Here is a 26,917-nt window from a genome sequence, read left to right on the forward strand (position 1 = left end):
TGTAATGTTGGTCTTTCTTTCTAAGCCATTGTAACTAATTTTTAGAGAATCATATATATGAGTACTACTAATAAAGATCCTCTGCATCGTATATATTTTTCCAAATATAAGTGTGATCACTTAAAATTAAATATAAAATGAAGATCAAACCTGATAATTCTCTGAGTAGACAAAACCATTTAAGTCATGAAAACTGGACTAAATCTAGCTTAGTTCACGAACATAAGCAAAGCTTGTTCTTTTTTGTAAATGGCTCCTATAATCATAAAATAAACTTAAGTTTCTAAAAATGGTATAAGAAAATCACTTTTAACCAATCACATGCTGCCTGGGAAAACCCATTGTAGCAACTAGTCATAAAAGTTAAACTTTCTCATTTTTGCTTTATATGCCATCCTGTAACATCATGTACCTGGGTGGGCTTCATATCAGTTTTGGGTTTGATTGTTCCTTGTTCATGAACCTTTCTTATATGAACCAGAAACTCTTTAAAAATATATAGATATAGACATAGACATAGACATAGACATAGACATAGACATAGACATAGACATAGACATAGACATAGACATAGATATAGATATAGATATAGATATAGATATAGATATAGATATAGATATAGATATAGATATAGATATAGATGATACTGATTTCAGAGAGGGAAGAGGGAGAAGGAAGAGGGAGAGAGAGATTGAAACATCCATGATGAGAAAGAATCATTGATTGGATGCCTCCTGCATGCCCCCCCCCCCTCCATTGGGGATCGAGTCCACAACCCTGGCATGTGCCCGGGGAATCAAAACATGACCTCCTGGTTCATAAGTCAATGCTCAACCATGGAGCCACTCCAGTCAGGCTGTTACCTTAACTTTTAAGAGCAGATTAAAGGTTGAGCAATAGAAACAAGCTTGCTAACATAATAAAATTTGGCAGAGAATTCTATGTTCTGACATCTGCATTTCAGGATGATAGAGCCAAGAATAAGTATCAGTGAGGCCTGCTAGCTGTCAGACTAATCAGGAAGAATCTGTCATTTTCCAGGTCCCTTGTTTACCTCCTGTCCCAATAGTCCTGCAGCCTGACTGTGGTGTTTTTAAGGCAATTCTTTTACGTTTAATATTGTAATGGGTGTGAGCATTGTCCACCAGACACTGACATGCAATGCCTTGTTCAGAAAATCAGTGTATCAATAGGATAGTCAGAAAGCTTTCACTCAAAATGTGACAACCTTATTTTCAGTTTCTTCCACATTTAGCTATGTGAGATTATTTTAAAGTAGCATTAATTAAAGCTGGTTTATATTTTAATATATGGTAATTTAGAGAGTGTTATTTTTCAAAGAAAAGTACAGTGGGGCCTTGACTTAGGACTCCATTCCGTGATGGAGCTCGTAACTCAAATTTCTCGTATGTCAAATCAAAAAGTGAACGAGTGAGACACGTGATGCTGGGCTGATGTTGTGGCGTTCACTGTGACGTTTGCTGCACCAACTATCGGTGGAGTATCTGAAGCTGGCTCGTAACCCGAATTTTAGCTCGCAACTCAAAGCAAAAGATTAGCTGAGAGATGGCTCGTATCCCGAAAAACTCGTTAGTCGGGACACTCATAAGTCAAGGCCCCACTGTATTTACATGCTCATTAACAGAAAAAGTTAAAGCTTCCCCTGTTAAAGTCTTTAACAAGAGATGCAAATTTCTTTTTCATATTTTTCTGCAATTAAAATTCCTATGTTCTGGTGTTGAGGTATAAGAAAGGCTTGTAATATGAATGTAAAGTAAGATGCTCCTGGAATAAACAGATTGTTGGGCTTTTTTTGCATTTCAAAACCAAGGACTACGTTTTATAATGACCTCTTATTAGATATTGAAATATAAAATGAGAATCAAAAAATATGGAATGTACAGTTTTTAAAATAAAAAAACACCTGTATGCTCAATCCATTTTAATATACTGGTATATTTATAATCATCCTATATCATAAAAAGGTAATATGCAAATTAACCCTTATGCCCTCACAAGATGGCTGCCTACAAGCAGGCCAGCAGGGGGGTTAGTGAGGGACGACCAAATGACTGAACAAGCAGGCTGCGTGGGGCGACCAGGCCAGCAGGGGGGTTAGTGATGAATGACCAAACGACTGAACAGCAGGCTGCGTGGGGTGACCAGGCCAGTGGGGGTGGGGGTGTGAGGGGTGACCAGGCTGGCAGGGGAGGCAGTTGGGGGCAACCAGGCTGGCAGAGAGGCAGTTGGGGGCAACCAGGCCAGTGGGGGGGGAGGGCATTTAGGAGCAACCAGGCTGGCAGGGAGGGAGCAGTTGGGGGTGACCTGGCCATCAGCGGGGGGCAGTTAGGGTCAACCAGGCTGGCAGGCAGGTGAGCGATTAGGAGCCAGCATTCCAGGATTGTGAGAGGGATGTCCAACTGCCAGCAGTCAGACTTCTATCTGCTGGCAGTCAGACATCCCCTGAGGGGTCCCGGATTGGAGAGGATGCAGGCTGGACTTAGGGGACCCCCCTCCCGTGCACGAATCTCATGTACCAGGCCTCTAGTATATTAATTAAGAGATAAGAACAGTTATTCTACTATTGATTTGATAAATAAACTAGGCTGACCATTCCCAATGTAATTACATGCTATACTCTTTATTTTTTATTAAAATGTTTGCTTTTGCCCACCTCCAACCTCCCCTACCTATCCCTTCCTTGGCCTTCACCAAATTATTATCCAAGTCCATGGGGTATGCATATGTTCTTTAGTGCCTCTTAACCATTACAAAGGTCAAAATTCAGGTATTGGCTTTTTTGTATAACAGAGTTGGAGAGAGTCAAGTGCTAATAATCACTACTTTATTTATACAATTTCTCTCAAAGTCTTGGTCTTTATAAAAGGAAGTGGACTTGTTCTAGTAGATTTTTAAAATTTACTTATATAAATTAATGTTTTAAATGTAAAACTCTAGAATGTTTTGTTTACTTATATAAATAACTAGTTGTGAATGTAAAACTCTAGTGTTAATCATCATATGTAAGGTGTTTATCTTTACCAAATTGTGGGATTTATCTTTACCAAATAGAGGTGGAGTGAGAAGGATGACTAAAAGGCTATAAATGCCATGCATATGCCTTGTTATCAGTTTATTTGAAATATTAGAATATATCCAAATGCAAGTAAAATATGGACTTCAAAGACTATCATAAACATTTTGGTGTTCTCTGACTTAGTTTACTCAAGAAAGGTAGTTAAAATTTGAGCACAAATCTAGGAGAAAATGTGGATATGTGGCATAAAGATATTAAGCTGAAATTTGTCGTTCAGTTATAGCTTTAGTGAAATGCAAATGCTCAGAAACTAAATATTTAGCTATATTTTAATAACAACTGATAAAGCATATTTTATGGAGACTGTATATATAGGGAGTTTTTTCCTTTTATCCAGTGATAACTGGAGATCATATCAAAGTTTGATTATTTAAAAAAAATGCATAAAACATACTTAAGAATATAATCAACAGAATTACTCAAAATTATCTAGTTTTCAAACTAAAATGTTTTGTGATCATCTCCCAATGTTACAGTTTTTAAGGCAATCCTGGCAGCTGAAAAATCTAAAACTGGCTCTTCTCCAAGAAGCATGCTTAATGCAAATGAACCCTGATGAAAAGAATTGAAAATAGCTAGTATGCCTGGTTAACATTTGGGTAGTTGTATAAGCAAACCACACATAGATCTTTATCTCCCAAAGCATAACTGATAACTACTGTATTTTTACAGAACAGTGTTAAAATGGGTTGGGTTTTTTTGGTTACTCTGTAGTAAGAGAATTTGATTCATAGTATGCAAATCATAAATTTACTATCAACCATCATTAATATATGAATATATTATATAACAATTTAGTTCTCCTGATAACCAACACTTCAAAATCTGTGTTAATACTTATATAACTGGATCAAGAAAACAATACCTAGTGCTTGGTTTAAAGTCCATTGTCTTGCAAACTTATTCAGAGATAATGCTTAACTAATTATACATCATCACTGAAATAACCAATGAATGGACTGTGCAATCAGAAAGCAAATGCAAGTTACTGAAAAATCAAACTTGTAAAAGAAGTTATTTTTGAATAGTAATAATTGTTAGATTTCATCCCTTGACACTAAAATATTCAATGCCAAGTATGAATACAATCAACATTAACATATTTTATTATTTAATCATCTTAGAAACAAAGCTAGCATAAACTTGTGGAGAAAATATTACTTTGGGTTTATGTAGGAATGACATACATACAATCTCACCCTTAATGGAAACCCGTGAACACAGGATTACACTCACCTCATAGCAATATGTTCTTGTAAATGGAATGGTAAGAAATCTAAAAGCAATTTTCAACCATTCTTATATGGGAATTATGATGAGAAAAGGGATATATTCCATATCTGAGCTTTACTAGAGACAATTTTGGTATACTCTGCTCAACCTCTTCATATTAGATCTCTTTCTTTAATTTTTATTGATTTTTAGAAAGGAAGGGAAAGAAAGAGAGACAGAGACAGAAAGAGAGAACAGAGAGAGAGACATTGATGTGAGAGAGAAACATGGATTGGTTGCCTCCCAAAAGCACCCTGACTGGGGATGGAAACCACCACCTAGGTATGTGCCCTGACCTGGAATCAAGCCCGCAAACTTTTGATGTAAAGGAGGATGCTCCAACCAACTGAGCAACCCGGCAGGGCTTTCTCTCTCTTTTGTTGCAACCAGTGTGCAAAAGGCCCTACTGTGATTAATAGTGGATTGACCAAAATAAGAGGTCACCCAGACATTTTACATACTATATGCCCTTTAGTAGATATTGACAACACAATGGCATCTACCTTTGATGTAGCGGGTTCATTTTTTATGAAATAAAAGGGTAATTCAATTTAAAATTTAACAGTAGTAAAACTATACATTTAGGTAAAAAGTAAGGAAATGCACATTAGAGTAAGACACACATGGCTTCTAATCCTTCTATAACCATCTTTTAAAAATTATATCTCTAAAGACTTAGACCATATAAACCTTGTTCCTCAGACATGAGCTAAGGCAAACAAAGAACAACTTTCGGTCAGCATTAGTGTTATTTACTATTAAACATTTGCAACATTTTTCTTAGCTTCAATTATAGAATATAGATTATAGAATGCACAAAAATTTTTATGTCATGTAGACAGATGGTTTACCTCTTGCTACCTTTTCCCCCACTGACTTGTATACGTACTCTAAGACCCTAAAAAGTTCTTACATTAGACTTCAATGTATGACATGAATAATTTTGTGGATTTCACTAAATAGTCACACAGTGGGGTTTTTGTTGTTAATTTGTTTTGTTTTTACTTTAGAACAGTTATTGATTGCTAAATCAGCTAGAAAAATGACCTGTTTAACAAATTTGAGAATTTCTCAAAAAGTGATAGTGATATGTTATGTGTGCTCTAGAATATATCTAGTTGTTTCCAGATTTAATTCTGTCAATTATTCTATTAAAAGAACAACTATAAATTATAATTTCATAAAGCAAAGTAAGTTCTCTCAAGAAAAATATAGGAGAAAAGGATTATAAAGGATAAGTCTTTAAATCAAATAACATCATATTTCTAAAACACCTAAAATATTGTCTTTATTTTTCTCACTTCACAGTAGTAGTAACTATTCTTATAGATAAGAATGATCTATGCAACACTTTCTGAACCACTCCTCCAGATCAAAAGTATATACATGTCCAATTGACATTTACTCAATACCCCAAATTGAATTTTTCATCAATTAAACAGGTTTTAGTTCTAAAGAACCCCTAGCATGAAATAGTCTCTATGATAAGTTGTGTTGGCATTATGATAACATAGCACTTTAACTTTTGTCTGGTGATATTATTTAGTCCAGGATTTGAACAACTTTTTCAGCATCCTGGAAGTACATATTGACTTACAAAATTACTTTTCAATTTTTACTATCTGTCTCCCTCTCCTAGAATATAAAAACCCAGAGGGCAGTGATTTTAATTTTTTGTCCGTTTGTTTGTTTCTGCATTCTCGGGATTCAGTAAATGCTGAAGGATATTTTTAATTAAATGATTACTAAGGAATTAATCATGTCTCACATCATATCATGTGCTTATTAATTCAAAATTTTAATCATTATTTATGTATTATTAAAAGTAAAAGAGAACCAACTATAAACCTAAAACTCCTTTACAAACAAAACATCTTAATAAAATAATGATAAAAAAAGACAACATTTCTGGCATAATGTCTATAGGTCATTGTTGATAGATTTTCCTTTGATCTCTTTATATGCCATGTATATTATAGTACCTATGTGTGTAGAGCTAGTATTCAAACAGATGCAGCCTAGTCTAAAATTCAGTGAATACACAGCTTTAAAAATTAAAAGCAACTCAAATAGCTGTAGCTCCAAGTGATATGCATTTATGTAGCACGGAAACTGTCATATATTCTATGCTTCTAACCAACAGGGGATACAAGACACATAAAATTGAGTGGTGTATAAAATAAAAACAACATCTATTTTATATCAGACAGTTAAAAGAGTTCACAGAATACACAAGCTATTGGCAAAGGAAAGGGGAAATTTTGATATCTGTATTGCAGCAAGCATTTTGAGAGTGTACCGGAAGGAAATAGTTTCCTGTACAATGCAGTTAGTAATGAATCTATACTTCCAGTGAATTGTGAGCAACTGAAAATAAGAGTGATATCATGGAAATAATATAAAGATATCTGATGAAAAAAATAGCTTCTCATTAATGATCAATGATCAATGGGATTCCTATGATAAGAGTAAGAGAAATTCAGGAATAAAAGAAAATAAAATTATAAAACAGAACTGTTGGTTTTAACCTTGGAAGCTCCTCAGGTAAAATCCAACACTGGCCCCTGTACTCAGAGGGCAAGGAGAGAGATTGAATAAACATGACCTCCAGATTGATAGGTAGAAGGCTTAGTAAGTAAGGGAATCTACAAGCCTGCCTTAGACATCCACAAGACAAGCGGATCTCTGCACCAACCCACTAGAACCTTAAAGTTTATGTGGAGACATGAAAAGAGTTGTCACTTAAACAGTCCAGATGGTCTTAACCAAACCTAACTCTCTCAAAGTTGCATCCTTGGAATGGCTTCCCAGGTGGGAATGGTAAGCAGAACATACGTTCCAAGGATAGCGAGGGCATGGGGTGCCTCCAGTTGCCCAGGGCCAGCTCAAGGGTCAACTAGTTAACTGGTGGTCATGTCCTCCCCCAACAGGACAAAAAAAAATGGTTTTGCTTCCTTAAAAGTCTAAAACTTATTATTGTCTTCAGTTATAAGAAGAAAAGAAAATTAATGTTAGAACTCTACTGCTGAGTATAAGTGGACAATTTATGAAATTGTTTTAGATTAATAAATAAAATAAATAGTATTTGTATTATAGCATGTCCTCAATTTATTTTTCAAATAAATCATTTACCAACTTCTTAGTGTCATGTTTTTAAACATAAAGCATGGTAGGAATGTGTGTCTAGAATAATGCCTGACCTGTCATGCTATTGCAGTCAAGAACACCAGGCCTTCCTCTGTGGTGTTGTCAGGACATCCCTACAATAGCATGCGCTCCTACTCCTTTATTTATCTGTGTGGCTTTATTAATAAATACTCATCTTAATGTTAGCAAAGCAACTGATAAAAACCTTTTACAGAATATCATTTAGCATTTATTCTTTCTTTCTAAAATGCTCTAAATCAATTTCTAAACCAATAAAGATGGAAAATGATGACTTAAAAGAAGATTGTATCTGTCTTGCCCATGAAAGATATTTATATATATACATATATATATGATTTCATTTTTATTTTCACTCTTGTTCTGTTTGTTATATCACTATGTGTTATATACTTCATTAGTTTTCTCACAATTTAAAATATGTATGTTTAACTTATCATTTTATACTGTCAAATAATATACTGAATTTAATGTAGGGAAGCTTAAAACAGTGTCCTTTTATTTCCTTTTTCTGATTATTTGTATTGCTGTTGTGGTATAATGTCTTTCTATATATGTTAATAATCCAAAATACATTGCTATTATTCTTTCTTTAAAAATTGAAGTACTTTTATTTATTAAATGCATTGGGGTGGCATTGGATGATAGGATCACATAGGTTTCAAATGTACATTTCTATGATACATGATCATGTGGCAGGTCAAAAGGTCCACCAATTTTCTGCCTACTTATCTTGCCCCCTGAGTTTCACATCCTCTGGTCAGAGGGCAAGACATTTTTTTTAATGTTGTTGTTTGTTTTTTCTTTTTTATAATTGGGCATAACATAAGCCAAACATTTCAAACAGTTATGTTTATAACATGCTGGGGAAAAATAATTCTCGAAAAAATATAGCTAATAACTACCTGAAAAATCTTTTCAAATCAGTGAGCACTAGATTTATATTAGTCCTCTTGTTCCTTCTTAGGATATTGAAATCAGAAAGAAATGACAGTAGTAGTAAAATGAAAACAGTGATCCAACACGAAGTTTAAAACATGCCAATAATTATTTGTCTTGTAGGGTAAGTTATTTATTTGACCAAAACAAACTACATTTTTGTAGTAGTTTTCTCTTTACAGGCAGAATTAGACAGTAATTTAGGTGAACATAAGGCATCGCCAGTTCACAAAATTATATTATTCATAATACTTTTTCCATTACACAATTTTATTAAAGAACCATTCAATATTTTAGGTTTTTTTAAATAATGTAACAGTCAACACATAAAAACCACCTCACTTTTTCTGAACTAAAAGATGGCAGAATTATGGACTCATACGGATTCATATGGATTCTTGTACAGTTGCTAATTATTAGACTGGATGATCTGTGTATTGGAAACAATAGGTTTGAAAGATTGGCAACAAGAAGCTGTGGGAAGGAGGTATGTGTGTGATCTCACAGAATGGGCTAAATGTGAAAATAATTGTCCCTGCGTGATTAACAAAAGGGGCTGTCAGAAGAGGCTGTCAACAACCAGGAGAATAGCATGACTGATTCTGCAGGAGGACACCAGCATGTCCTCCTTGTCATGCTGGCATCCACTGTGCCTTATGTAAAAAATGGCCGTGGTGACAAAGATGCATGGGCTCAAAGCCCCAGGCTAACTGCCACAGCTTGTCTGATGGGTCCAAAGCAGAGAAATACACGAAGCCACCCTTCCCCAGGGGGATCAGACAGTCATGTAGTGGTGAGTTCCTCACACTGGAATCCTTCCATCATGAAAATGCAGAGATTTTTTTCTCTGTGGAAAACTACTATTTTGAAAATGGAGTTATCTTGTTTGTTCATAATGCTTCTGCAAAGTTACCATCTGTGAACTTATGGAATGAATGTGTTATCCATTTCATGCTATTCCAGACATTATTTCTGTGCAATATCATTTTATTTTTACAGAGAAATCAATGCAACGGTGGGCTCAGTTCTATAGAATTTACTGCTCATTTCTTCAGACAACTTAATCACCTGAAGAAAAGCCCATAATTTTGGTTTAATTGATAAGTGTATATTTTTGTATCTATCATTTATAAATGGAATGTTTTAAAATACAGTTTTAGTATTTTATTTTAGTATTTTAAATATTTAATATTTAGTCATTTCTAATAACTATCTTCTCAGGCCATTTCACTTTGAAATTTTAACCCTCAAAAACTTAAAAGGAAATGTAATCTACTAGTTCTGACGTCTCTGTAATACTCAATACCATCCTTTTGTTTATGTTCTGTATATGCTAATACAGCAACCTAGGCAGTGAGAAAGGGTGTGCTACTGGCCGGAATGTTCAAATAACTCTACGCTGCATTAAGATGAGAATATTCAAAGTTGAAAACAAGCCTCAGAATCCTTTTCTGTCTTCATTTTTACTGACTTTTTATATGAATGAAACGTAAGCTATAGGAAAATGGTGTGCCTGTTAATAGCACCCACTTTTATTTGTCACATTTTAATAGTGCTGATGGCAATGGTTTTGTCTCTAGAGATATAGTTACCAGATGTGAGAAAATAGACTTAGTGTGAAAATAATTTAGTATGTAAAATAAATCAATTCATTGACCAAAGTGACATAAAATTAAATTGACTACAAACGATATTTTAGAAACTTCAACTCCCCCCCAAAAAAAAACTAAAAACACTTCTTCAAGAGTTTAAGTGTACAAGATAAGATTATGATGCTCTTATCTTATATAACGATGATCACAATTATTTATTTGAGGTCGATTCCAAATTTACAGATCATCACAGTGGTTACTTTTTGGAAGTAATTGATGTTCACAATTACTTTTTTGAAGTGATTGATAGTCACATTTACTGTTTTTTTAAATATATTTTATTGATTTTTTACAGAGAGGAAGGGAGAGGGATAGAGAGTCAGAAACATTGATGAGAGAGAAACATTGATCAGCTGCCTCCTGCACACTCCCCACTGGGGATGTGCCCGCAACCAAGGTACATGCCCTCGACCGGAATCGAACCTGGGACCCCTCAGTCTGCAGGCCGATGGCTCTATCCATTGAGCCAAACTGGTCAGGGCCACATTTACTTTTTTGAAGTTGACTCCAAATTTACTGATTTGTAATATCATGTATTTGTAATACATGAAATACTAGTATGTATTTGATAATTATTAAGTAGTGTAAGCCTTTTCTCTAGTAAGCTTCACTTTAAGGACCTTGAATTATAAGTGAATTAATTGTGCAGGCAGCAATGGACCTTAAAAATAGGCTCTTCATGTCTGATGTGCTTTTTAGTCCATCGCTGACACCACACTCATTTATGCAGAGCTAGTATTTCATTGAAGTTATGCTACTTCTCGCAGTTATAGGCATGGAAAGAAATATTAGGAAGTGTTTAGGGTCTCATTGGATTTCATTCATTTAAATCAAATAATTACTGTTTTCCTTGGAACTACAGCCGATGTAAGCAATTCTTTAAGAAAAACTGTAAACACTGATAAAGCAATCCAAGTGTGTTTACAAGAATAATTTTAACCTACAGAAAAAGGTTTATCTTCATATCAATTTATATTTTATATTTTCCCAAGGAATGCATGGTTCTTTTTGCTCTGTCCCATAGCAATTGGGTTAAATATTTATTGCTCTTGTGAGACAGCTATGTTGCACAAAACTCTGTTCATTAAAACTTAAAATAGCATCTCATGCACTAATATATTCCTCTTTCAAATGTATGCCTCCAGAAACAGATGAAAGGTGGGTGATTTATTGTTGAAAGAATTGTAACCACTATTGCCCATTTCTAATGAGATGTATCTGAAATGTACTTGAGATACTATGTAAGGAATGGCATTTAAAATAAAGGTTATTACTACTAAGAACATCATTTTAAACATGAAAATTAGTTATCATATTTTTTCTAGGGTTTCCTTTCAACTCACTAACACTCATCACTACTAAAAATCGATTAATCTTCAAAATTCTCTAATAATGTTAGGCCTTTTCAAATAATTAGCTCATACAGAAAACATCGTTAATTAGTTAATTAAACAATGAAAGAGCGATGAAACAAAAATAAAGTTGAAAACATGGTGAATATATAAGCCAAACAACATATAAAATGGAGAAAAATACCCACAAATGTGGGATATTTTAAAATTAAGAAGCAATGCATGTTAAAACATCTGTGTAAATAATTTTTTGTTGAAAAAAATAACTCACTGTAAAGTTTCAATGTCTTCCTATCAAAACTTTATTTTGGCACACACAGGCCTGAAGTTCAGTTGTGGTTTAGCTGATCTTGGTGGCCTAGGTAGATTAAACCAACTCCACATGTCTCATTTTTATATCTGGGATGAAAAAGCGTTGTCAGTGGCTATCTGGGGTATGTTATTCTTACTGTGGATAAACAGAGGACAGGATTGAAAACCTATCATGTTAATCTTAACATATACATTAGCATTCCATTGGCCTATATTTAATCACACTGGCATGCCCAACATAAATTCGACAGAGAATGATACTCTGCCCACTATTGGAGTTACTGAAAAATTTACACCTCAAAGGAATGGATGTACAAAGAAGAAAACAGAGAGAATGATAATCCGATCTAGTACATTAATCCTATAATTATTTGAAAGGCTAACTTAGATGCCAAGATTTTCAATTCCTTTGTGTATGTTCTTTCTTTAGTTTCAACATTTATAAACTACAGAATTTTATTTATTGTCTTAATAGTGAATACAAATGTATTTCAAAACTATAGTCACCTTTATGAGAAAAAAAATGATGCAAGGGTAAATAAGACTCACAGTAGAATAATCATCAACCTGTTTTACACCGAATGTCAAAAAACACACAAGTATATCTACTTTCTATTGGTATTCCTATTTAGCCTCCAAGATGACCCTGTGGGAGTACACCATGAAATTTACCAAAACTAGAAAGAATTATGGCTGATCGATTTAAACACAAGTAATATCTAAAATGACTGACCCCAATATAAATTAAGAACAATAATTAAAAGCCTAAATCATCCCTGAAATTTTATTAAGAATCTTTAAAAAACTACAGTTGTGCCTAGCTTGTTTGGCTCAGTGGATAAAGCATCTGCTTGCAGACTGAAGGGTACTGGGTTCGATTCTGGTGAAGGACACAAGCCCAGGTTGGGGCTCGATCACCAGTAGGGGGCATACAGGGAGCAACAGATCAATAATTCTCATCATTGATCTCTCTCTCTCTCTCTCTCTCTCTCTCTCTCTCTCTCTCTGATAAAGCAATCCAAGTGTGTTTACAAGAAGAATTTTAACCTACAGAAAAAGGTTTATCTTCATATCAATTTATATTTTCCCAAGGAATGCATGGTTCCTCTCTCTCTCTCTCTCTCTCTCTCTCTCTCTCTCTCTCTCTCTCTCCCTCTCTCTCTCTCTTCCCCTTCCTCTCTGAAATTAATTTAAAAAATATATACAGTTTCATGTTCAGTGTGATTAGATATGTAATTGAATTGCTTAAACATGAAAGTATATATAAATTCCTTAAACCTTTTAGACAGGTCACTACCAAATTGCAAATATTTATTATTTTGTTATACAGCAAGGTGAGCTCATAAAAATTATTTCAAATGAGATTCTCCCATTGCAGTTTGTATTGCACATGAACAAAAAGAAATCCAAAACCTGCCTTGCTTATTAACTAACCAAAGAAAATATTTCTTCAGAACAAAGAAATTGGTCATTTCAGCTCACATCCAACTATATTGGTCATCACTGTGAAAACTTTCTCTTCATAATTATTCAACTTTAGGTATGAATAAGGATTCTATTTAAGTATGTGCCTTCAAATCTCCAGAAAGGGGAAGAATGATTTATGTTTTGCTGAGCCTTGTGCAGTCACCGTGGGTAGCCAAAGAAAGTTTAGGTATGAACAGGTGGGTGTTGTCATGGATGAATGTCTTGCTCAACAGACCATCAGGACAAATTAAAGGCTGCATTTTACATTTCTGGCGATCACATTGCTTTTTCAGGCCGGCAGCTGGCAACTGGCAACACTCAAAGGAATCAGACACTCTGGTGTTCACTGTGTTTAAAAATTTAAAAAAGCCCCATTTTCGGTCACCCTGGCCCAAATTACAATGTATCATATATGCAAATAAGATGAGGGAATAATCTGTTAATTTTAAGAATTAAGATAGTCTTGTATCAGGAATAAAACAGTCTTTGGGAAGAGCTAGAAAAAAACTGTAAGGCAATCTGTTTCATAATTCACAATTAGGATGACACTGCGCGTACTTGGGCTCTCACACAAGCAACCCAAAATCGTCATTTTCAGAACTGAATCCATCTCAGTGAGAACATTAAACATTTGAGTTTTCACCCAAGGTTATCCAATTAGTCATTGAGTAAAACTGAAAGGTTACATTACTTCTCTATCCTTCACTTATAACTGAAATAGTGCCATTAATACTAAGTAGAACTGCGGATGAATATTGAATACATTGAATTGTGTAAAGTTTTTAACTTGCGGTCTGGTACTTTTAAAGAGCATTATTTGTATATTATTAAGTTAAACTTTTGAGTGGTTACTGAGGATTCATCACCTGGTAATCCTTGTTTCACCTTTGGAAAGTTGTATTCTTCACAGATAATTTTGAGTTATTATTCCTGTTTTACTGATGACACATAAAGAGAAGTCTATTTCTAAACTCACACATTCGTATATAGACACACCACAGATTAAACACGGCAATCTCTCTTTAACCACTAATAACCAGTTCTTGTTTCCTAGAATAAAATATCACTCATTAAAAACTTTCTTTCAGCAACTCGTATACAGGGTGTCCCCCAAAAAAGTATACACACTTTAACAGCTGACAGCTATTAAATGAAAATGAAATGTATTTATTGTTCTATTCAAAGTGTGTGTGCAATTTTTGGGATACCATGTATGCTTACTGATATATGCTCATTCATTTACCTGTTAAAGTTTACATGTATATAATTTTCACATATTTAGAGCAGGCAATAAATACTTTGTGTGTGGTTTTGTGTATTGTTTTCAGATGATTCCAGAAGATATGCATTGGTTTAACTTTATAAACCAGTCACATTTTCAATGTAGGTGACGAATTACATAGAGGTAAAATAAGTAGCCACACACAGGCTGTATTGCTGACAGGAACTCATTAATCTGACATAGTACCTGCTTTTCCAAATTTGGAGATCTATTACTCGGAATTAAGACTTGTTCAGAATTTTTGAAATAATAATATAGTATTAATGTTATTTGATTTCACACTCATTTTTAAATGTTAATTCAATGTGTTATAATCCATTAATATTTTTATTATTTTTGAGGTTCAAATTGTCTCAAATTTGGCCAATGTAAGCTTCTTCCAGCTGGTGCTGAGGGCTTCTGTCATTTCCCGTCTGGTATTTTCAGAATAGTTAACAGGATGAATTTGAAGCTATGTGGAGAAAAATGTTACTTTTCAACACGTCTAATAGGGCAGAGGATTAAAAATGTCAAAAAGAAAATATTATTGCCATGGAAGGCATGATTTTAAAGTAATTGCCCTAGTTACTATATATACCTAATATTGCTGCAATATTGTGAAGAGAACAATACTGATCATGGCAGTTAGAATAACACTAGTTCAGGTTAAGGTTACTCTTATATTTCACTTTTCTATCTAAAAATGTAATTATTTCCAGCAGAGAATCTTGAAGTGCTCAGGAAATAATATCTCAGTATAAGATCCACTTACATTTTGAAGTCTGAGTTAACGTTTAGGTTAAAAAAGCCTACTATAGAAATTACATTTTTGTAGTTTAGTTCTTAAATTAACTAAAATTTATTATAATTATTATATATTGTCAAATTAGATTATTCCATAACAAAATTTTCTATTAATATTTTTAAAAACTATATTACCATTAATATTTTTATGTCCAGCCCTAGCTGGTTTGGCTCAGTGGATAGAGCATCAGCCTGCAGACTGAAGTGTCCCCAGTTCAATTCTGGTCAAGGGTGCATGCCTGGGTTGCAGGCTCGATCCCCAGTAGGGGGCATGCAGGAGGTAGCTGATCAATGATTCTCTCTCATCATTGATGTTTCCATCTCTCCCTCTCCCTTCCTCTCTGAAATCAATAAAAATATATTTAAAAATATATTAGTATGTCCAATTTATATAAAGTAGGACTTTAATCCTTGGCCTTCTTGAACAACAAATATATAAAAAGGCTTGCTAAGTTTGTAATATATATGTAACTTTTCTCCTATGATGTATATGTCACCTTAAGTAAAATCTTCACAATATTTTGTTTATTAATCTTCAAATATCTTTCCATTGTCCAGGAGGATGTTCTGCCCAAATCTCTTACATGTGCAGCTGCATTCACCTGGTGGCTATGTCGAGCTGGAGGGCCCAAGGTGACCTCATAAAGATGCTGCATCCTTCAATGTGACTGAGCATCCTATGCCACACTGCATGGCTTCTAAACATAAACTGTCTAGTTAATACAAATGATCTGCCTTGAACTTTTAAACTGGAAGCAAAACTTTCTGCTGGGCTTCTGAGAGGTACTTTACTAGTAGGTCTCATCTATATACATAAAGAGCTAGGGTACGTAATGTCCAAAACAACCGAACAGACAACTAAACGCCAGACTGCACACAGAAGGTTCCGGTGGGCAGGGACTGGTGAGCGGGCTGAACTGCAGACCTCTCGGTCCCTCCCCTCCTGGGTCCCACCGGTGCTGCAACAACCCAGCACTGACTGTCGCTGCCGCAGGCGCGGTGCAAGTTAGTCCTGGGTCCTGGCCACCCGTTGCCAGGAGCCGTTCCATGCTTGCTGTTTCAAGGGACCTGGCATATATGGCATACTGTTCTTAATATGTTTGCTCACCTTCTTGGCACTATGTGTTTTAACCAAGGTCTCCTCTCTGAGAAAGGTTGTTTCCCCAGGTAGGGATTTCCCCCTGAAGTTAGGGAGGGAATAAAACCCCTCAACTAAGTGCCAGGCGGGTAATTAATCACTTTAACTACGAACAATCATGCTTATGCTACATAATCTTTACTCCCTGGAATGGAGATAAGAAACGCCCTAACCTTTGTAATAGAGATTGATAGGATTGAATCAACTGGTATAAATACAGATGTAACAAGACAGCAAGATACAGAACTTAGAAGAGAACCAAGAAGACAGAACCTACACAGAACCTACAGACAGAAGAACTTCGCTGGAGAGAACATGGCAAAAGATCCTGGAGTGAACCTGACTACAGAAATTGGCAAGAGAACCTGATGAGAACCTGGTGACTGAACCTGGCTGGAGAACCTGGACAGAACCTGGCTGGAGAACCTAGCGAGGGGACATGGCCACAGAACCTGGCTGGAGATCCGAACCAGAACTTCTCTGGAGATCCAGACCAGAACTTGGCTGGAGATCCTGGCTAGAGATCCTGGCTAGGCTGCTGATCAACTGAACACTGCCTCTGTGTCATTCCTTCTTCGCCGACTCCGTCCACACCTTTGGGGACCCCTGGACCTGCTGGGGTTGGACCCCAGCAACCCATGGCGACCCCGCACTGATTGCTGAGGGGACTGTGGGCCCTGGGATGCCGCAGTGCTGTGGTAGTAGGGGGCTGTGGGCCCTGGCTGGCTGGGGCACGGTGCAATCGGGGGGGTGGCCAGCCTTCAAACTGGACCCTGACAGGAGGGAGGAGGGAGCCCCATTCCTCACAGAATTGGCCATTGGATAGCTTGCTGTCAGCGGCCTGCCAGCCAGAGATCCCATTCACCTGCACCCCAGACCCCAGCGATCAGGCAGGCAGAGCAGTTAGGGGCAAGATTAGGCTGGCAGGGGAGGGCAGTTAAGGGCGTTCAGGCAGGCAGGCAGAGCGGTTAGTAGCGATCAGGCAGGCAGGCAGAGAGGCTAGTAGCAATCAGGCAGGCAGGCAGTGGCAGTTAGGGGAGATCAGGCAGGCAGGCAGGTGAGCAGTTAGGAGCCAGCAGTTCCGGATTACGGGAGGCATGTCTGACTGCCGGTTTAGGCCCGATCCCACAGGCCACCAATCGGACATCCACCAAGGAGTCCCCAATTGGAGAGGGTGCAGGCTAGGCTGAGGGATCCCCCACTCTCATGCACAAATTTCATGCACCGGGCCACTAATACATAGATAAAACATGAAACTTACAAGAGTAATTTTGACTTAGTGTGACTTTGGGAAACTAAGTGCTATATTAAACACAACCTGCTTACATTATCTCCTTCAAAGATGAAATTTAAAAAATATCAGAAGGAAAGTCAGGCTGGAGATATATGCTTATTAAAAATTGAATATTGTAGTCTGGCCAACATGGCTTAGTGGTTGTGTGTCAACCTATGAACCAGATGGTCACGGTTTAATTCCAGGTCAGGGCATGTACCTGGGTTATGGGCTCGCTCCCCAGTGTGGGGTGTGCAGGAGGCAGCCAATTGATGATTCACTCTCATCATTAATGTTTCTAGCTTTCTCTCCTACTCCCTTCCTCTCTGAAATCAATAAAAATATATATTTAAAAAAAGTTAAAATTATAAAACTTTGAAAATGCGTAATGATAATAGACAAATGTTAAAAATTACAGTATATATATGTAAATATAAAATAAAATAAACAGCAATGGTCATGATTTACAGATATATTTAATATTATTAATAAAGGCAAGTGATTTAAACAGTGAATATTATACACTTAAATTTAGCTTTTAATTTTAGATAAATAAAAAATTGAGAGACAGCTAAAGAGAAACAGACATATTAAAAATTTCACTATGAAGGAAATAAGAATAAATTTACTAAGAGTTAAAAGTCCAGATAGAAGAAAATAAAAGCAAGGAGAATTAGTATTAGACCAATATAATTATCAAGGTTGGAACTAGAGAGCTAGATATTGAATCTTTAACATAGTAAAGCACACAAATTTATTTCTAAAAAATATAACAACATGTGAAAAAAACTCACAAAAATATTTATATTCTCATATTTATAATCTATTAACACTAGTAAATATGTAAGATAAGTTGGTGGAGGGGGTTAAGATATTTTAAGAGAAGACAAGAAAAAAAAGAAAGTTTGTGTTTTTGAGTACCAGGTGTTCCTCCCTTTGCATTTGCTCCAGGGTACCTCCAACTGATCTATTCTGGGAAATTAGCCTTAGGGGGCAGTTAATGCAAAATTCAGCAGTAGAAAACATTTGTTCTTATATTAAACCCTCTTTTTCTGGAGCTCTGGGTTTTCCCTGTCTAAAGGGAAAAACTTGCAATGAATACATCTTGAGTTGCTACACAATAAAATAAGTCAAGTCGCTGTGGTAGTACTCTTGCTTTTATCCTGCTTTAATATCAAGTTTAAATGTACTGTAAGCAATACTATTCAAAGGAATATAAGACACATATAAAGAAAAGGATTACATAATACTGATGAACCCATATTTTTGTTGATTCTACTATGCAATATTTTCCATTAAGCCTGGTTGAAGGATAAATAAACTCATGTAATCATGCGTGCCATGTGAACTGGAAGACCCCGAGGGTTCAATTTTATTATAAGTGGGAGCAAACCTATCAGCTCATGGGACATTACATAAAGCCTTCCAAAATGATATAACTCACAGATATTTTAGTCTATATAAAATGATGTTATGAGTGATAAAATTAATAAGCATTAATAAATTTGTAATACTTATTAATAAATTTGTAAGTTTCAAATTAATAAATCTGTGGAAGCAATATATGTGTATGGAAAGGCAATTAAATTCTAATTATGAGATGATCTTTATATTGTCATTAAATATTATGTTTATATAAAAGTAGATTAAATAGAGCTTATAATATCCATGGACACAAAATTTAGAGCACATTTACTAAAATAGTGAGATAAATACCTAAAACAATTTACCTCAAATATGTGTCTATTTCAATAAAAAGTCAAGATTAGTTTATTTTAAAAATACCAAGTTAGGATACTGATGATGAGAAAAAATAGACTTATGAAAACATAAGCTTTAAATTTGGTTTTTAATAGTTTATGGATTTTTCAAAAAAAAATTAGAAAGTGAGTAACACTATTTGACCAATTAATTATTCTAGTCCTACAGAAAATAAAACAAATCCACATAATACTATAATACAAAATAGATTTTGTATTTTGGTATTTTTTCCTTTTCCTTTTTCTGTTTTATAAATGGTGCAAAATACACAAAAAAAATAAAATGTGCTATCGTCAACTTATAATTAAAAGCCTTGGCCAGGAGCAGGAAATTAGACTGTGTAAGAAGAGCTATCATATCTAACCGGGCAGATCTACAGTTATTTCCACAGATACAGGGAAGCCTGTTACTGACCCTTGGCCAAGATAAGAATGAGAGAGGCTGCTAGTGGTTTTTAAAGTGCTATTTAAAATGTGAAACTGCCCTGCAGGCACTTTGGGGCCACACTGTCATATTGGTTTTGAGATATACAGGTAGATTGCAAATAACCAAGACCAAGCCAGTATGAACAAATAAATAAACAAATAGCATCATGTGCTAGAAGGTTTTCAGTGGCAAGGCTGGGGGAAAAAAGGTGTTTTAAAGAAGCGTGTGTGTGTGTGTGTGTGTGTGTGTGTGTGTGTGATAATTAATAGTAAGATACAATATTAAATAAGGTGGCCAAGTTAGGCCTCATGGAGAATTTGAAATATAGCAGAAACATGATGATAATGGAGACACCAAATAGATGTGATGGTGATACAACATAGTGAATGTATCTAATGACACTATACTTACAAATGGTTCAAATAAGATTATGTTAGATATATTTTATCACAAATTCTTTAAAAATGCCCCATAAAGCTACAAAAAAAGACATGGATAAATTTTAAGTGCATACTGCCAAATATAAAAATCCAGCCTGAAAAGACCACATACTCTTTGATCGCAATGACATGGCATTCTAGAAAAGTCAAAGTATAAACATTCTAAAATGATCTGTGGTAACTAAGGGTTTGGGGTAATAAGAAGAGAAGGTTGAATAAGTAAGCAAAAGAAATTGAGTGGTGGAATTATTTATATAACAAAATTGTGGATACATAAAATTGCATTTTTCAAAAACATTTTATAGCAAAAAGAGTGATAATGTATGCAAATTAAAAATATATGTTTGGAAGATTTAGGGAATCTCAAGATTGAATGTGCTAGTATGCTGTGAGTCCCCCTCCAAAAAATTGCAAATGTATAAAAAAATCTCAGTTATGCAGGTGAAAGGATTATTGCTGACCTAAGTAAATTTGCAAATAAGTGGTCTTTTAAAACAAGATAAACTGTGGAAAGCAATAAACTTGAAGGTTATGGGTTAAAAATGCTGATACTGCTATACATGTATACTAGAACTGAACAATTAAGTGAACAGATGGTGTAGAGTGGTAGTCAAGTTTTTTATGGCTTGAGTGGGAGTTCACAGAAAAGCAAGCAGAGAATGATCTGTATAGTAATGGATTCAAGTTGGAGACAGCATTATAAACTTATGTCTACCACTAGTGGCCTGGTGCACACATTCATGCACATTGAAAGGAAATTAATTAGATTATTTTAATATTGCTATTTGCCCTTTCTCTATAATAGAAGTGTCAACCAACCATATTCATGATCAACAATGACAGATGGAAACACACGTGTGCAATTGGCACCTGCGAGAGCTTTATATGTATTACACATGCGTGAGTCAACTTGGCCTTTTATGTATACAGAATAAACTTGCTTAATTAGACCTGCTTTCTGATGTAGCTAAACTTTTTCCACCCCAGTGAAGCACCCCAACTTCTCTTTCAGGTAATTGTCAGCAACACAGCAGTAACTGTCAACACGAAGCACATTATTACTGTAGATCACGCAGGGAGAACAAAGGGTAAAATATTTAACTGTAGCAGTGTTTGACTATATTCTGCACTGTGAGAAAACTTGAAGTCATTTTCAAGTTCCACCATTTCTTACTTCTTTTCACTCAGGTCAAGTTTCTAAACTTTCTAAATCTCCATTTTCTGGCTAATAAAAGGAAAATAGGATTCTACTGAGTCTCCTATCTTCCTACTCCAGGACTTCTGTGAGGATCAAATAAGATGAGGCACATGAAAACACTCCACAGACATTTGGTTAAAGTGTAAAATGTTTCCAACTGGCTATAAAGCAAGTCATGTTCCTGGGCTGAAGAAACTCCAAGGAGAGGAAGCCAGGAGTTGCTACGTGACATCATTACCTGGTGCCCGTAGCCACGGTTTCCAGGCTGGGCTGGGCTGTGAGCCACAATTTGCACCATGGGGTCTCGGCAGCGTTGGCTGAGATTTGGTAGGGTCTTACTCCGGAATGGTGGCGGGGCCTGTGTCCCACTTGAGGAAAGTCGAGTGTTGCTTTGTGCCAGGTCCATGGTGCAATTTCTCTCTAAATGGTCAGTGAGTGTCACGGCAGCTCCTGTGTTGAGCATCTGCCCCCTGGTGGTCTGTGTGTGTAATAGCAACCGGTCAGAAGGTTGGGCATTTAGCATATAATATATATATTATAGATAGAGATAGTTACATGTAGAAATATTTATGGATACATGTATATAATAAGTCAAGTATACACCCATGCATTTCTCTGTTCTGTCAGCTGAGATAGCTGGAATAAAAACATCCTAAGAGCAATGAGCCCAGTTTTTAATTTGTAATCTCATTGTCCAATGAAAGCAAACAGGTTTCCATGGACACATGATTGGTTTCAGCAATGGGATGGAAAAAATACACGATGAGTCTGGAGCATCTTTTAGTATCAGAGTTAAGTATTGCTTAAAAATAAAAAAGCAAATAATGGTATAGGGGTTTATTCAAGGAGCACAAGAGCCAGCTGAAAGAAGTCCCAAAGTCCCAGCTAGAACAATTGAGCAACACAATAAAGTAGTATTGATTTATAAATCAAAATATCAAATAAATAGCCATTTCTTTAATAAAATAAATAAATAATCAAATAAGTGTGTGAGTAAAGAGAACAATCTTACATGCATAATTATTACATTAATAATTATTATTCAGCCCTAGCCGGTTTGGTTCAGTGGATAGAGCGTCAGAAGGGTCCCAGGTTCAATTCCGGTCAAGGACATGTACCTTGGTTGCGAGCACATCCCCAGTAGGGGGTTTGCAGGAAGCAGCTGACTGATGTTTCTCCTCATCAATGTTCATCGATGTTTCTTTTTTTAAAAAAATACACTTTATTGATTTTTTTACAGAGAGGAAAGGAGAGGGATAGAGATTTAGAAACATTGATGAGAGAGAGAAACATTGATCTTCTGCGTCTTGCACACATCCTACTGGGGATGTGCCTGTAACCAAATTACATGCCCTTGGAATTGAACCCGGGACCTTTCAGTCCGCAGGCTGACACTCTATCCACTGAGCCAAACCGGTTAGGGCATCTCATCGATGTTTCTAACTCTCTATCCCTCTCCCTTCTTCTCTGTAAAAAAAAATCAATAAAATATATTTAAAAAATAATAATAATTATTATTATTATTCCTACTTTGTCTTCAGTCTGAAGTTAGTAGAGCTCCTACTATTTAGCATCTTTGTTCCAATTTTTTCTTTTACTCATTTTCTGTCTTTTGTGGTTTCAATTGAGTATTGAGTATATGATTTCATTTTATCGTCCTTTTTCTGTGCTACCCGTCAGTTCACAATATACATTTTAAACTAAAGTCACTTTAAAATAATACTATTCTATTTCACAGGCAGTTCAAGTACCTTATAATAACAAAATAATCTAATTCCTTCTTACCATTCCTTATATTCTTGCTGTCATTTATTTCAATTATATATGAGCATCTATAATATAGATAATAAAACACATTATTATAATTTTGAACAAACTGTTCATTGTTAGACCAATTAACTTACGAAAATAAAGTTTTTATTTTACCATCACTATTCCTTCTCTAATGCTGTTCCTTTGTCGATGTAGATCAAAGCTTCTGACCTGTATCATGTTTCTTTCTGAACATTGTTTGCAAGGCAACAATGGCCTGTTTAACGTGGATATTGGGATTTGGAGATATCAGGTCATGTATGAAATTTCAAGTGTGGAGGTGGAAACAATAGTCAACCAAGTGGAAACTAAGTTATACTATCAGAAGCCTAATAATTTTCTGCACAAATTGCAATATTATTTCACTTCACAAAAATATGAACACTGAAAAGAGAATATATGTTATGATTTTCATAATATAAAAAGCAGTATTATTCCACATATCAATAAGAATTCTAATTACAATTAACATTATTCTTTTAAACAGTCAGATAATACATGAAATCCAAAGAAAAATCAATCTTGACTTTTCGAAGTCCTTTGTATAAACAAAATTGAAAATGAAGTTATAAAGAAAAGTTAAAGCAATACTCTATTAAGTACAAAGCACAGTTCCTAACAATAGGCACCAGACACATTTTTTATTGTTGTTGTTTATAAAGAAGTAAAAAGTAGAATGTATTTAAAATAAAGAAAGCATTTAAAAATAAAATAAAAAAATAATGCCAGTTTTATATAAACAAATGAGAAATATTTGCTTTATCCAGGGAGATTTGGGAAAATTGAACATGCATATTTTTACCTTCTGAGCCATAAATAGGCAATAATTTATTTAAATTTATCAGATAATTAAATTAAAAAATTGAGAAGTACAAATAAAGTACACTACCTTATCAACAAACACATAATCTTACATTTCAGAGAAAATAAAAGAGAAAAGCAATTACTTTTGCATTTCTTTACAGTCTTCCATGCAATGTGGATAATTTATCCCCACTACATTAGCAAAGGCAAAAAGGGAGTAAATGCCAGTGTTTTGAGGAGACTAGCCATGAAAAATCAAGGATTGTGCTTGTTGATCATCATGCACAGGCCACAGAAAGAGACATCATTTTTCCAAGGAAAAATAAATATGGTATTATCCACACATCAATTAAACCACGATTCACAACTACACAAAATAAATAATGACCTGGATATTATCTTTATCTTTTTCTCCCAGCAAATTCAAATACATCTTATCAAACACCTTCAGAAAATATTTTATCCTGATGCTACCTCTTAAATGTTAACATGTAAATCAAAGGAATTTTTTTTCCGCTATGGAAATGTGTTTCAAAACTATAATTTTTGTAGTGATTCATATAGAAAATGTAGATCAGATAATTATATCAAACTATTCACAATATGGCAACAAAGATAGTATTTCATAGTTATAGGTAATTTAACATTTGCCTCCTTTATTACCTAAGAAATGCGTCTTCTGTGCATCTGTGCCTGAGTAACATTGACCATATGTGTCTATAATTAATTACAAATTACCTCCTCCATGGATGAGACCTGGCACACTTGGGTTTTTTTTCTAAAATTAATGTTTAAGCATTGAAATAGTCATTAATTTCTGTAACCATATGTCCATTCACATTTTGAAATACACTAGTTTAATTACAGATTGACAATTTATTCCTTGTTAATTATCATGAACATTAATATTTAATCAAGGAAATTTCAAATCTTCAACATAAATGCTACACTTAGGATTGTTTACTAGTGGGAAGATTCTATGCCTACTGTACATTGAACTTTTCTAGGTTTGCATTATTGGTAGTACATTAATCAGAGAATGTAATGACAGCAGAGTCAACCTTGAGATTCAATATTTGCCTTAATATATTTCCTTCCTTGAAAAATGTGACACTGTGCAGCAGGTACAGGTCTGTGAAGCATATCATCAGAAATAAAACTTATCTGGTTATTATTAACAGAACAAGTAAAAAAAATGTTTTTCAAGAATAGAGAGGGAAAGAATGAGGGAGGGAAAGAGGGAGAGAGAGAAGTTTGAATAAGATGAACATGAAGGAGGGAGGAAGAGAGAGAGAGAGAGAGAGAGAGAGAGAGAGAGAGAGAGAGAGAGAGAGAGAGAGAAAGAGAGAAAGTTTGAATATGATCAACATGCATGTGCACACAGATAGCCCTGAAAACACCCAAAAGAAGTACTTTAAAAATCAACATGGTAACAAATAACGTATGATCTCGTTTATGTGTTGAATATAATGAACAAAATAAATTGACAAACAAAATAGAAATAGAGTGATGGATACATGGAACAGACTGACTGCTGTCAGAAGGGATAGGGAGAGAGGAGCTGAATGAAAGAAGGTGAAGGGATTGGCCAAAGAACACATGTGCCTAGTCCATGAACACAGACAACAGTGTGGTGAAGGCCAGGGGGAGGGATGGAACTGGAACTGGGTGGAGGTAGGGAAAGGGTGGGAATATGGAGGCATCTGTAATAGTGTCAACAATAAAAATAAAGTAAAAAAAAAAAAAATCAACATGGTGAGCTTCTAATAGAACTGAAAAAAAAAAAAGTTAAAATGTGTCCCTGCTAAGAGTATGTGGACTTGCAAGGTGGAAGGCAAACATGTACTAACCAAAATTGTCCATGTTTCATGATGGAGTCGATATATTTTATACCTTTCAGAAAAGGTACTCCTATAAATCTAACATATATTATTTTAAGTAATGAAAGTCCTGCTCTTTATCTCAAATATAATACACTAGAGGCCTGGTGCATGAAATTAATGAAATCCGTGCACGGAGAGGGGGGTCCCTCAGCCCAGGCTGCACCCTCTCACAATCCAGGGCCCCTCGGATGATGTCTGACTGCCAGGTTAGGCCTGACTGCAGGATCGGGCCTAAACCAGCAGTTGGACATCCCTCCCATAATCTGGAACCACTGGCTCCTAACTGCTTACCTGCCTGCCTGGCTGATAACCCCCCAGCTGCTAACCTGACTACCTGATCACCCCTAATTACCTCTGCCTTGGCCCCCATCTGCAGTGGCAGCCGCCTCTGCCTCGACTCCCACTTCTGTGGCTTCATCCAGAAGGCTGTCTGGAACAACATCTAGAAGGTTGTTTGGCTGTCTGGTCTAATTAGCATATTACACTTTTATTATTATAGACTAGAGGCCTGGTGCATGAAATTCATGCACTGGGGGTTGGGGGTCCCTAAGCCCAGTCTGCCCCCTCTCACAGTCCAGGAGCCTTCAGGGGATGTCCTACTGACGGCTTAGCCTTCAGGGGTGTCCCTTAACCTTAACCCAGCCTGCCCCCTCTCACAGTCCAGGAGCCCTCATGGGATGCCCTACAGTCTGGCCGCAGAGGCTCAGAGCAGGCGCCGTGTGTGTGTGCGTGTGTGTGTGTGTCTGTGTCTGTGTCTGTGTCTGTGTGTGTGTGTGTCCGCTGGGAGCCTGCCCCCAACCATGCCACAGAGGCTCGGAGCAGGCACCTCTCTGTGTTGATCTCTCAGGCTCCGGTCCACAC

The sequence above is a fragment of the Myotis daubentonii genome, chromosome 4 (assembly GCF_963259705.1).
Source record: "Myotis daubentonii chromosome 4, mMyoDau2.1, whole genome shotgun sequence".
Classification (NCBI taxonomy): domain Eukaryota; kingdom Metazoa; phylum Chordata; class Mammalia; order Chiroptera; family Vespertilionidae; genus Myotis; species Myotis daubentonii.